Genomic DNA, 15,389 nt, shown 5'->3' on the forward strand with positions numbered 1-15,389 from the left:
GGCTATCAAGTTACAGTTTTAAAAAAATATTGTGGGTGAGTAACTGTGGCAAATGGTCCATGATTATGTTCAAGCACTAAGCTCTGGCCATTGATTGACAATGAAATGTATTTTAGTATATGTTAAACATATATTACATGTTACACATTACACATATGACATATATATTATAGAGGACTTACAACATCACCTTTCAAATGTATGTAGGTACAGTTGTGTTTAATATGATACAAATTCAGTTTTAAGTGTTACTGTATATAGAGTCACTTTTAAATTATTACACATCTTCCTGATCATTAGATATTAAAAGCATAAAAAAAAATGGCAAAAGATGTGAAAATTTTGTGTGTGTGTGTGTGTGTGTGTGTGTGAGATCTCTCTACATGTGGAATCTTTTTTTAATTGAGATATAATTTACATATATTTTGTATAAGTTTAGGTGTACAACAAAATGATTTGATTTATGCATATATTGCAAAATGATTGCCAAAATAAGTTTAGTTAACATCTATCACCATACATAGTTACAATTTTTTTATTGTGATGAAAACTTTTAAGATCTACTCTCTTAGCAACTTTCAAATATATAATACAGTACTCAACTACAGTCACCATGCTGTACATTACAAAAAATTATTTTGTATTAGTTTAGGTGTACAACATAATGATTTGATATATGTATATACTGCAAAATGATTGCCAAAATAAGTTTAGTTAACATCTATCACCACATAGTTACAACTTTTTTTATTGTGATGAAAACTTTTAAGATCTACTCTCTCAGCAACTTTCAAATATATAATACAGTACTCTTAACTACAGTCACCATGCTGTACATTACAACCCCAGATTTATTTATAACTAGAAGTTTGTACCTTTTGATCACCTTCACTCATTTTGCCAACCTCCCACCTCCTGCCTCAGGCAACCACCAATCTGTTCTCCGTATCCATGAGTTTGGGCTTTTTAAGTTGCATGTGTGAGATCCCACAGTACTTGTCTTTCTCCGTCTGACTTAGTTCACTTAGCATAATGCTCTCAAGGTCCCTTCTTATTGTCACGAATGGCAGAATTTCCATCTTTTATAGGACCAAATAATATTCCTGTGTAGGTACAAATATATATAATTTTCTTTGCCTATTCATCCATTGATGGATACTTAGGTTGTTAACATGTCTTGGCTATTGTAAATATTGCTGCAATGAGCATTCTTTAGATAAATACCCAGAAGTGGAACTGCTGGATCATGTGGTAGTTCTATTTTTAATTTTTTGTTTTCCATACTGTTTTCCATAGTGTCTGCACCAATTTACATTTCCACCAGCAGTGCACAAGTGTTCCCTTTTTTCCACATCTTTGCCAATACTTGTTATTTCTTGTCTTTTCATAATAGACATTCTAACAGATGTGAGGTGATACCTCATTGTGGTTTTGATTTGCATTTCCCTGATGATTAGTGATGTTGAGCACCTTTTAATGTACCTCTTAGCCCTTTGTATGTCTTCTTTGGAAAAATGTCTGTTCCTCTGCCAATTTTTAAATCGTTTTTTCTATTGAATTGTATGAGTTCTTCATATATTAACCCCTTATAAGATATATGATTTGCAAATATTTTCTCCCATTCTATAGGTTGCCTTTTCATTTTGTTGATGGTTGTGTGGAAAAGGTATCTAAATCTAAGTAAACAGATTTTCCCTCGGTACTTTAAAGATATTTGTCCTATATCTTCTGAGATCCATTGATGTTTCTAAGAAATACTCTGCCACTGTGATTGCTATCTATATATAATCCGTCTTGACTCTCTAGTAGCCTTTAAAACTTTCCTCTTACTCTCTCTACAAATGTTCTGCAGTTTCTGTGATGTTTTTAAGGTATGAATTTGCATTTATTTATCTTACTAGAGACTTGATATGCTTTTACAATCAAAGGGGACTCATAATATTTTTACAATTCCTAAAAACTTAGACCATCACATCAGGACTTTTTTCTCTCTCCCATTCTCTTCTGGGACACCTTTTAGACACATAGCAGAGCTTCTCATTTTGTCTTCCTTAAAGATAATTTGTCTTTTTTTTTTTTAAGGACAAATCATAATTTGTCTTTTTTTAAAAATATATGAGCTGCATTCTGAATGGCTTCTTCAGATTTATCTTCTAATTCTCTGGTTATCTATATCAATCAATGCTTAACTGATCCACTGAGTTTTTATTATTTCAATCCTACACTTTTAGCTACAAAACTTATATTTGATGCTTTTTACAATCTTCTTGTTCATTTTATCATATAGTCTTAAAATTTTCTTATGGATCTTACTGAATTCCTTTTATCCTCTGATCTTTTAAATATGTTTGCTTTAAAGTCCCTTTCAGAATGGATTCTGGTTTTTCTAGTTTCTCAAGTACAAATACTGCCATTTGTTGTATGTGTGCCTTTTCTCTCTTGGCAATGAATTTCCTCATGGACTTTGTAATTTTTTTCTATAAGCTATCAATAGTGAGGATTATTTTAAATAAGAAAAATGAGTCCTGAATTGAAACACTCAACTATTTTACTTATCAAAAAAAGTAAATATTGACTTCTGGTTTCAGCTATGACATGACTTCAGCTTGGAAGTAATCATTCCAGGCCAGAAAAAAAGCTAAAAAAGATGAAAACTACTAGAGCTCATCAGTGAATTCAGTAAAGTTGCAGGATACAAAATTAATACACAGAAATCTGTTGCATTTCTATACACTAACAACAAAAGATCAGAAAGAGAAATTAAAGAAAGATCCCATTTACCACTGCATCAACAATAATAAAATATCTAGGAATAAAAGTATCTAGGAGGCAAAATACCTGTACCCTGCAAACTATAAGATGTTGATGAAAGAAATCGAAGATGAAAAAAAAATGGAAAGAAATACCATGTTCTTTGATTGGAAGAATGAATATTGTTAAAATGACTCTACTACCCAAGCCAACCTACAGAGTCAATGCAAGCTCTATCAAATTACCAATGGTACATTTCACAGAATTAAAACAAAAAATTTTTAAATTTGTATGGAGACACAAAAGAACCTGAATAGCCAAAGCAACCTGGAGAAAGAAAAACAGAGCTGGAGAAATCAGGATCCATGACTTCAGACTATACTACATAACCACAGTCATCAAAAAAGTATGGTACTGGCACAAAAACAGAATATAGATCAATGGAACAGGAGAGAAGTCTATGGTCAATTAACCTACAACAAAGGAGACAAGACTATACAATGGAGAAAAGACAGTCTCTTCAATAAATGGTGCTGGGAAAACTGGACAGCTACATGTAAAAAAAGAAATTAGAACATTTTTTAATGACATACACAAAAATAAACTCAAAATGGATTAAAGACCTAAATGTAAAACTACACACTATAAAACTCTTAGAGGAAAATGTAGGTAGAACACTCTTTGACATAAATCACAGCAATGTCTTTTTTGATCCATCGCCTAGAGTAACAGAAATAAAAACAAAAATAAACAAATGGGGCCTAATTAAACACAAAAGCTTTTGCACAGCAAAGGAAACCATAAACAAAACTGACAACTCACAGAATAGGAGAAAATATTTCCAAACAATACGATCAACAAGGAATTAATCTCCAAAATTTACAAACAGCTCATGTGGCTCAATATCAAAAACACAACCCAATCAAAAAATGGGTAGAAGACCTAAATAGACATTTCTCCAAGGAAGACATACAGATGGCCAAAAGGTAAGTGAAAAGATGCTCAACACCATTAATTATTAGAGAAATGCAAATCAAAACTATAGTGAGATATCACCTCGCACCAGTCAGAATGGCCATCATCAAAAAGTCTACAAACAATAACAATAAATTGTGGAGAAAAGGGAAAACTCCTACACTGTTGGTGGGAATGTAAATTGGTACAGCCACTAAGGAGAACAGTATGAAGGTTACTTAAGAAACTAAAAATAGTGCTACCATATTCCAGCAATAGGCCCACTCCTGGGCATATATGCAGAGAAAAACATGGTCCAAGAGGATATATGCACCCCAATGTTCATTGCAGTGCTGTTCACAGTAGCCAAAACACAGAAGCAACCTAAATGTCCATCAACAGATGAAGGGATAAAGAGGATTTGGTAAATATATACAAAGGAATATTACTCAGCCATTAAAAAGAATTAAATAGGGACTTCCCTGGTGACACAGTAGTTAAGAATCTGCCTGCCAATGCAGGGGACATGGGTTTGATCCCTGGTCTGGGGAGATCCCACATGCCATGGAGCAGCTAAGCCCATGTGCCACAACTACTGAGCCTGTGTGCCACAACTACTGAAGCCTGTGTGCCTAAAGCCTGTGCTCCACAACAAGAGAAGCCACCACAATGAGAAGCCCGTGCACTGCAACAAAGAGTAACCCCCGTTTGCCGCAACTGGAGAAAGGCTGAGTGCAACAACAAAGACCCAATGCAGCCAAAAATAAATTAATTAATTAAAATTTTTTTTAAAAGGAATGAAATAATGACGTTTGCAGCAACATGGATGGACCTGGAGATTATCATAATTAAGTGAAGTCAGAGAAAGACAAATATCATATGATATTGTTTATATGCAGAATCTAAAAAAAAAATGATACAAACAAACTTATTTACAAAACAGAAACAGACTGACAAACTTAGAGAATGAACTTATCATTACGGGGGGGGGGGGTGGGGGGGGGGGAGAAGTGGGGAAAGGGATAGATTGGGACTTTGGGATTGACATATACACACTGCTATATTTAAAATAGATAACCAACAAAGACCTACAGTATAGCAGAGGGAACTCTGCTCAATACTCTGTAGTAAATTGGAAAAGAAATTGAAAAAGAATAGATACAAGTATATATATATAACTGAATCACTTTGCTGTACACCTGAAATGAACACATCACTGTTAATCAACTATACTCCAACATAAAATTTAAAAAACAAAAAAAATCAATGACTTTTCCTGGACACATAAGAGAATTGATATCACAGGGCTAACCTCTACCTCCATATTGAGAAACACATGCAAATATAAAGAAAAACAGCTGAGATCAACTCAGCTAAAGCAAAAGCCACTGGACCCATAAACTGTTAGGAGAACTTAAATGTGTATTTGATTAACTGCTTGGAGTGTAGACTACCTTGAGAATGAGAAAATCCTAGAGCTTGTAGTCTTGGTAGGGGTGCGGGAACCCTTTCTTGGGTTTTACCTCCAGGAACAATACCATGTTCTCATGGTAAATAGCCAAGAAAAATAATTTTTTTTTTTTTTTGGGTGGTACGCAGGCCTCTCACTGCTGTGGCTCCACTGTCGTGGAGCACAGGCTCTGGACACACAGGCTCAGCAGCCATGGGTCACAGGCCCAGCCGCTCTGCGGCATGTGGGATCTTCCCGGACTGGGGCATGAACCCATGTCCCCTGCATCGGCAGGCGGACTCCCAACCACTGCGCCACCAGGGAAGCCCCGAAAAATAATCTTTTATCTTTGGAAAAATGAGGAGAAAAGTAACAATTTGAAATAATTCCAGTGTATTCTCCATATCAAAGGCCTACTCTCAAGTGAAAAAGACTTTATCGCCTGCCCACCACAGGGAAAAGACCCAGCTCCACTCACCAGTGGCCAGGTAACAGTCCCTCCCACCAGGAAGCTTGCATAAGCCTCTTAAGACAGCCTCATCCACCAGGGGACAGACAGCAGAAGCAAGAAGAACTACAACCCTGCAGCCTGCAAATGGAAAGCGCAATCACAGAAATTTAGACAAAATGAGATTGCAGAGGAATATGTCCTAGATGAAGGAATAAGATAAAATCCCAGAAGAACAACTAAGTGGAGATAGGTAATCTACCTGAAAAAAAATTCAGAGTAATGATAGTAAAGATGATCCAAGATCTCAGAAAAAGAATGGAGGCACAGATTGAGAAAATACAAGAAATGTTTAACAAAGACCTAGAAGAATTAAAGAACAAGCAAACAGAGATGAACAATATAATAACTGAAATGAAAAATACACTAGAAGGAATCAATAGCAGAATAACAGGCAGAAGAATGGATAAGTGAGCTGGAAGAAGAATGGGGGAAATCACTGCCATGGAACAGAATAAAGAAAAAAAGGATGCAAAGAAATGAGGATGGTCTAAGAGACCTCTGGGACAATATTAAATGCACCAACATTCACATTATATGGGTCGCAGAAGGTGAAGAGAGAGAGAAAGGACCTGAGAAAATATTTGAAGAGACAATAGCTGAAAACTTCCCTAACATGGGAAAGGAAACAGTCATCCAATTCAGGAAGCACAGAGTCCCAGGTAGGATAAACCCAAAGAAAAACACGCCAAGACACATAGTAATCAAATTGACAAAAATTAAAGACAAATAAAAAATATTAAAAGCAACAAGAGAAAAGCAACAAATAACGTACAAGGGAACCCCTGTAAGGTTACCAGCTGATTTCTCAGCAGAAACTCTGCAGGCCAGAAGACAGTGGCACGATATATTTCAAGTGATGAGAGGGAAGAACCTACAACCAAGAATACCCTACCTAGCAAGGCTCTCATTCAGATTCAACTGAGAAATCAAAAACTTTACAGACAAACAAAACCTAAGAGAATTCAGCATCACCAGACCAACTTTGCAACAAACAGTAAAGGAACTTCTCTAAGCAGAGAGAAAAAGGCCACAACTAGAAACAAGAAAATTATGAATGGAAAAGCTCACTGGTAAAGGCAGACATACAGTAAAGGTAGGAAATCATCCACATGCATATATGATATCAAAACCAGCAACTGTGAGAAGAGGAGAGCACAAATGCAAGATATTGGAAATGCATTTGAAATTAAAAGACCAGCAACTTAAAACAATCTTGTTTATATATAGACTGCTATATGAAAACCTCATGGTAACCACGAACTGTAAATCTACAATAGGTACACAAAAAAGAAAAAGGAATCCAAACACAATACTAAAGCAAGTCATAAAATTACAAGAGAACAAAAGAGGAAGCAAAGAAAAAAGACCTACAAAAACTAATAAAAAACAATTAACAAAATGGCAATAAGAACATACATATCAATTATCACCTTAAACATAAACAGATTAAATGCTCCAACCAAAAGACACAGACTGGCTGAATGGATACAAAAGCAGTTCTAAGAGGGAGGTTTATAGCAATACAATCTTACTTCAGGAAACAAGAAAATTTTCATACAACTTAACCTTACACCTAAGGTTTTTTAACTAGAGAAAGAAGAACAAACAAAACCTAAAGTTCGTAGAAGGCAAGAAATCATAAAGGTCAGATCAGAAATAAGTGAAATACAGATAAAGAAAACAAGAGAAAAGATCAATGAAACTAAAAGCTGGTTCTTTGAAAAGATAAAATTGATAAACCATTAGCGAGACTCATCAAGAAAAAGAAGGGGCTTCCCTGGTGGCGCAGTGCTTGAGAGTCTGCCTGCCAATGCAGGGGACACGGGTTCGAGCCCTGGTCTGGGAGGGTCCCACATACCGCGGAGTGACTAGGCCCGTGAGCCACGCTACTGAGCCTGCGTGTCTGGAGCTTGTGTTCCGCAACGGGAGAGGCCGCGACAGTGAGAGGCCCGCGCACCGCGATGAAGAGTGGCCCCTGCTCACCGCAACTAGAGAAAGCCCTCGCACAGAAACAAAGACCCAACACAGCAAAAATAAATAAATTAATTAATTAAATTTAAAAAAAAAGAAAAAGAGGGAGAGGGAGAGGTCTCAAATCAATAAAATTAGAAATGAAAAAGACTTTATCAGATCAATGCCTCTCATAAACTTAAGGACAATTACCGTGCTCCAGCCCCCTCTACATTTCTTGACTCACAAAAGAGGGAAAAAAGAAGCACTTGTGAAGGTCACAACTCAGGGACACAGGCCTACTAAATGACTTAAAATTAATCATAATGTTGTAGAACACTTCTTCTCCCCCCTCCAAACTCACTGTCACCACATCAACAGGGCTCCGATATAATAACATTGGATTACAGTTTAAAGAGCTACAAAACTCAGTTTATTTAAGAAAGAGTTCTTAGGGAAACCCAACAAGAAGGGACACAAAAATAAGAACACTGGAGGAAATTAAAACTTCTATAGCCATAGTAACACCAAGACATGTTATATTCAAACTGCAGAAAACCAAAGACAAGAAAAACTCTTGAAAAAAAACTAGAGAGAAAAATATCTCTGTAGTTATACAGGAGAAAAGATAAGAATTATAGTGAGTTTTTCATTAAAAAAGCCATGCAATCAATAAAAGATAGAAGTGAAATACATAAAGTACTGGAAAAAAAACACTAGAATATTATGTCCAGGGAAATTTATACTACAAACATGAAGGAGAAATAAAGACTTTCTCAGATAAACAAAAACTGAGGGAATTCATTGCAAAAAGACCTGCTCTGTAAAAAATATTAAAATAAGTCCTTTGAGGGAAGCATACAGAATTTATAGGGCAGTGAAAGTACTCTGTGTGATACTATAATGATGGATACATGTTATTATACATTTGCCCAAACCCATAGAATGTACAATGCCAAGAACAAACCTTAAGATAAATTATGGACTTTGGCTGATTATGATGTCAATGTAGGCTCATCAATTGTAGCAAATGTACCACTCTGGTGGGGATGGTGATAGTGGGAGAAGTTATGCATGCATGGGGGTAGACAGTATATGGGAAATATCTGTACCTTCCATTCAATTTTTCTGTGAACCTAAAACTACTCTAAAAAATTGTTAAAAAAATATTCTTCAGGGAGCAAGAAAGTAATAAAGCTCAGAGACTCAGATCTACATAAAGAAAGGGAAACCACTGGAGAATGAATATGTATGTAAAATAAAATCTTTTATTTTTCTTATTCGTTATGTAATAGATAAACAGTAATAACAGTAACAATATATTGTTTGATTATAGTAGATGGATAGCTGAAAGTAATGAGTAATTTTTAAGGAACATGAGGGATAAATTGGTAATACTATTTTAAGATTCCGGCACTACCCATGAAGTGATTAATGTTATTTGAAAATAGACTTAGATCAGTAAAAATTTGATACTGCAAACTCTAGGACAATTACTAAAAGAAGTTAAAGAGGAGAAAACTGAGTTATATAAATTGCACAATTAAAACAAGAGAAGGCAGAAAAAGAGAAGAAAAAAATGAAAAACAAGTGCAACAAACAGAAAATAGTTACTTGTTAAATATTAATCTACCTATACCTATAATCACTTTCAATGTGAATTATCTTAACACACAAATTAAAATACAGAGACCATCAGAGTGGGTTAAAAACAGACCCCACTATATGTTGTCTATAAAAACCCATTTTAAATACAAAGACATAGATTAAAAGTAAAGGAGTGGAGAAGATATACCCTGATAACAATAATGGGAAAAACGGCTGGAACAGCTATATTAATTTTAGATAAAGCTGACTTCAGAACAAGGAAGTTACCAGGGGTAAAGAGGGGTGTTACTTAATGATAAAGTGGTCAATTCTCCAAGAAATAAGAATCTCTAACACATATGTACCTAACAACAGAGCATCAAAATACATGAAGCAAAAACTAAAAGAACTGAAAGGAGAAACAGACAAATCCACTATTATAGCTGGAGACTTGAACACTCCTCTGTCAGTAAATGACAGATGAAGCAGACAGAAAATCAGCGAGGATAGACTTGAACTGAACAAGAATGTTAATCAACTGGATCTAATTGACAGTTATAGAATACTCCATGCAAGCACAGCAGAACTCACATTCTTTTCAAACTTGCATTCACCATGACAGACCACGTATTGGGCCATAAAACATGTATAGAGGAATAAAACAATTAAGAAACTGAGACCTTTGGGTTCAAGACGGCAGAGTACAAGGTCATGCACCTACTCCCTCTTGTGAAAGCACCAGAATCACAAGTAACTGCTGGGCAATCATTGACGGGAAGACACTGGAACTCACCAAAAAGATACCCCACATCCAAAGACAAACGGTAAGTTGCAATGAGACAGTAGAAGGGGTGCAATAACAACAAAATCAAATCCCATAACTGCTGGGTGGGTGACTCACACACTGGAGAATTATACCAGAGAAGCCCACCCAGTGGAGTGAAGCTTCTGAGCCCCACGTCAGACTTCCCAACCTGGGGGTCTAACAATGGGAGGAGGAATTCCCAGAGAATCAGACTTTGAAGTCTAGCGGGATTTGACCACAGGCCTTCGACAGGACTGGGGGAAACAGACTCCTCTCTTGGAGGGCACACACTAAGTAGTGTGCACATCAGGACCCGGGGGAAGGAGCAGTGACCTCATAGGACACTGAACCAGACCTACGTGCTAGTGTTGGAAGGTCTCCTGCAGAGGCGGGGGGTGGCTGTGGCTCACCATGGGGACAAGGACACTGGCAGCAGACGTTCTGGGAAGTACTCCTTGGCAAGAGCCCTCCCGGAGTCCACCATTAGCCCCACCAAAGAGCTCATAGTCTCCAGCGCTAGGGCGCCTCAGGCCAAAAACCAACAGGGAGGGAACTTAGCCCCATCCATCAGCAGACAAGTGGATTAAAGTTTTACTGAGCTCTTCCCACCAGAGCAACACCCAGCACTACACACCACCAGTCAGGAAGCTTGCACAAGCTTCTTAGATAGCCTCATCCACCAGAGTACACACAGCAGAAGCAAGAAGAATTACAATCCTGCAGCCAGTGGAACAAAAACCACATTGATAGAAGGACAGACAAATGAAAAGGCAGAGGGCTATGTACCACAAGAATGAACAAGATAAAACCCCAGGAAAACAATTAAATGAAGTAGAGATAGGCAACCTTCCAGAAAAAGAATTAAGAATAATGATAGTGAAGATGATCCAGGACCTCAGGAAAAGAATGGAGGCAAAGATGAAGAAGATGCAAGAAATGTTTAACAAAGATCTAGAAGAATTAAAGAACAAACACCTAGAGGAATTAAAGAACAAAGAAACAGAGATGAACAATACAATAACTGAAATGAAAAATACACTAGCAGGAATCAATAGCAGAATACTAAGGCAGAAGAACGGGTAAGTGACCTGGAAGACAGAATGGTGTAATTCACTGCCGTGGAACAGAATAAACAAAAAAGAATGAAAAGAAATGAAGACAGCCTAAGAGACATCTGGGGCAACATTAAACACACCAACATTTGCATTATAGGGGTCCCAGAAGGAGAAGACAGAGACAGAAAGGACCTGAGAAAATATTTGAAGAGATTATAGTTGAAAACTTCCCTAACGTGGGAAAGGAAATAGCCACCCAAGTCCAGGAAATGCAGAATCCCAGGCAGGATAAACCCAAGGAGAAACAAGCCGAGACACACAGTAATCAAACTGACAAAAATTAAAGACAAAGAAAAATTATTAAAAGCAACAAGGGAAAAACAACAAATAACATACAAGGGAACTCCCATAAGGTTAACAGCTGATTTCTCAGCAGAAACTCTACAAGCCACAAGGGAGTGGCACAATATATTTAAAGTGAAGAAAGGGAAGAACCTACAACCAAGATTACTCTACCTGGCAAGGATCTCATTCAGATTCGATGGAGAAATCAAAAGCTTTACAGATGAGCAAGAGCTAAGAGAATTCAGCATCACCAAACCAGCTCTACAACAAATGCTAAAGGAACTTCTCTAAGTGGGAAACACAAGAGAAGAAAAGGACCTAAAAAACAAGCCCAAAACAGTTAAGAAAATGGTAACAGGAACATACATATTGATAATTACCTTAAATGTGAATGGATTAAATGCTCCAACCAAAAGACACAGGCTCGCTGAATGGACAGATACAAAAATAAGACCCATATATAGGCTGTCTACAAGAGACCCACTTCAGACCTAGGGACACATACAGACTGAAATTGAAGGTATGGAAATAGATATTCCATGCAAATGGAAATCAAAAGAAAGCTGGAGTAGCAATACTCATATCAGATAAAGTACACTTTAAAATAAAGAATGTTACAAGAGACAAGGAAGGACACTACATAATGAACAAGGGATCAATCCAAGAAGAAGATATAACAATTATAAATATATATGCACCCAACATAGGAGCACCTCAATACATAAGGCAAATGCTAACAGCTATAAAAGAGGAAATCAACAGTAACACAATAATAGTGGGGGACTTTAACACCTCACTTACACCAATGGACAGATCATCCAGACAGAAAAGTGATGAGGAAACACAAACCTTAAATGACACAATAGACCAGATAGATTTAAAGGATATGTATAGGACATTACAACCCAAAATAGCAGATTTCACTTTCTTCTCAAGTGCACACAGAATATTCTCCAGGATAGATCACATCTTGGGTCACAAATCAAGCCTCGGTAAATTTAAGAAAACTGAAATCATATCAAGCATCTTTTCCAACCACAACACCATGAGGTTAGAAATCAATTACAGGAAAAAAACGCAAAAAACACAAACACATGGAGGCTAAACAATACGTTACTAAATAACCAAGAGATCACTGAAGAAATCAAAGAGGAAATCAAAAAATACCTACAGACAAATGACAACAAAAACAAAGTGACCCAAAACCTATGGGATGCAGCAAAAGCAGTTCTAAGAGGGAAGTTTATAGCGATACAATCCTATCTCAGGAAGCAAGAAAAATCTCAAATAAACAATCTAACCTCACACCTAAAGTACTAGAGAAAGAAGAACAAACTATACCTAAAATTAGCAGAAGGAAAGAAATTATAAAGATCAGAGAGAAACAAATGAAATAGAAACAAGGAAAACAAGAGCAAAGATCAAAAAAATTAAAGGCTGGTTCTTTGAAAAGTTAAACAAAATTGATAAACATTTAGCCAGACTCATCAAGGAAAAGAGGGAGAGGACTCAAATCAATAAAATTAGAAATGAAAAAGGAGAAGTTACAACAGACACTACAGAAATACAAAGCATCATAAGAGACTATTACAAGCAACTCTATGCCAACAAAGTGGACGACCTGGAAGAAATGGACAAATTCTTAGACAGGTATAACCTTCCAAGACTGAACGAGGAAGAAATAGAAAATATGAACAGACCAATCACAAGAAATGAAATTGAAACTGTGATTAAAAATCTTCCAATGGGGTTTTCCTGGTGGCGCAGTGGTTAAGAATCCACCTGCCAATGCGTGGAACGTGGGTTTGAGCCCTAGTCCAGGAAGATCCCACATGCCACAGAGCAACTAAGCCTGTGTGCCACAACTACTGAGCCTGTGCACCTAGAGCCCAGGCTCTGCAACAAGAGAAGCCACCGCAATGAAAAGCCCGTGCACCGCAACGAAGAGTAGCCCCGGCTCGTGCCAACTATAGAAAGTCCACACACAGCAAGGAAGACCCATCGCAGCCAAAAATAAATAATAATAATAATAATATTATTATTATAATTATTATTATAATTATATATTATTATAAATATATATTATTATATAATAATAATAAATATAAATAATAATAAATAAATAATCTACAAGGATGTACTGCATAAGACAGTGAATATAGCCAATATTATAGCCAATATAGCCAATATTTTATAACTATAAATGGAATATATAAAAAAAAAACTTCCAACAAACAAAAGTCCAGGAAAGATGGCTTCACAGGTGAATTCTATCAAACATTTAGAGAAGAGCTAACACCCATCCTTCTCAAACTCTTCCAAAAAATTGCAGAGGAAGGAACACTCCCAAACTCATTCTAAAATGCCACCATCACCCTGATACCAAAACCAGACAAAGATACAACAAAAAACGAAAATTACAGACCAATATCACTGAAGAATATAGATGCAAAAATCCTCAACAAAATACTAGCAAACAGAACCCAACAGCACATTAAAAGGATCATACACCATGATCAAGTGGGATTTAACCCAGGGATGCAAGGATTCTTCAATATATGCAAATCAGTCAATGTGATACACCATATTAACAAATTGAAGGATAAAAACCATAGGATCATCTCAATAGGTGCAGAAAAAGCTTTTGACAAAATTCAACACTGACTTATGATAAAAACTCTCCAGAATGTTGGCACAGAGGGAACCTACCTCAACATAATAAAGGCCATATATGACAAACCCACAGCAAACATCATTCTCAATGGTGGAAAACTGAAAGCATTTCCTGCAAGATCAGGAAGAAAACACGGACGTCCACTCTCACCACTATTGTTCAACATAGTTTTGGAAGTCTTAGCCACGACAATCAGAGAAGAAAAAGAAGTAAAAGGAATACAAATTGGAAAAGAAGAATTGAAACTGTCACTCCTTGCAGATGACATGATACTATACACAGAGAAACCTAAGGATGCCACCAGAAAACTACTAGAGCTAATCAATGAATTTGGTAAAGTTGCAGTATACAAAATTAATGCTCAGAAATCTCTGGCATTCCTATACACTAATGATGAAAAATATGAAAGAGAAATTAAGGAAACACTCTCATTTACCATTGCAACAAAAAGAATAAAATACCTAGGAATAAACCTACCTAGGGAGACAAAAGACCTGTATGCAGAAAACTTTAAGACACTGATGAAAGAAATTAAAGATGATACCAACAGATGGAGTGATATACTGTGTTCTTGGATTGGAAGAATCAATATTGTGAAAATGACTATACTACCCAAAGCAATCTACAGATTCAATGCAATCCTTATCAAATGACCAATGGCATTTTTTACGGAACTAGAACAAAAAATCTTAAAGTTTGTATGGAGACACAAAAGACCCTGAATAGCTAAAGCAGTCTTGAGGGAAAAAAACGGAGCTGGAGGAATCAGACTCCTTGACTTCAGACTATACTACAAAGCTACAGTAATCAAGACAGTATGGTACTGGCACAAAAACAGAAACATAGATCAATGGAACAAGATAGAAAGCCCAGAGATAAACTCACGCACCTATGGTCAACTAATCTATGACAAAGGAGGCAAGGATGTACAATGTTGAAAAGACAGTCTCTTCAATAAGTGGTGCTGGGAAAAATGGACAGCTACATGTAATAGAATGATATTAGAACACTCCCTAACACCATATACAAAAATAAACTCAAAATGGATTCGAGACCTAAATGTAAGACTGGACACTATAAAACTCTTAGAGGAAAACATAGAAAGAACACTCTTTGACATAAATCACAGCAAGATCTTTTTTGACCCACCTCCTAGAGTAATGGAAATAAAAACAAAAATAAACAAATGGGACCTAATGAAACTTCATAGCTTTTGCACAGCAAAGGAAACCATAAACAAGATGAAAAGACAACCCTCAGAATGGGAGAAAATATTTGCAAATGAATCAATGGACAAAGGATTAATC

The sequence above is a fragment of the Monodon monoceros genome, unplaced genomic scaffold (assembly GCF_005190385.1).
Source record: "Monodon monoceros isolate NGI ecotype Baffin Bay Population unplaced genomic scaffold, NGI_Narwhal_1 Super_Scaffold_20, whole genome shotgun sequence".
In the NCBI taxonomy this organism is placed as follows: domain Eukaryota; kingdom Metazoa; phylum Chordata; class Mammalia; order Artiodactyla; family Monodontidae; genus Monodon; species Monodon monoceros.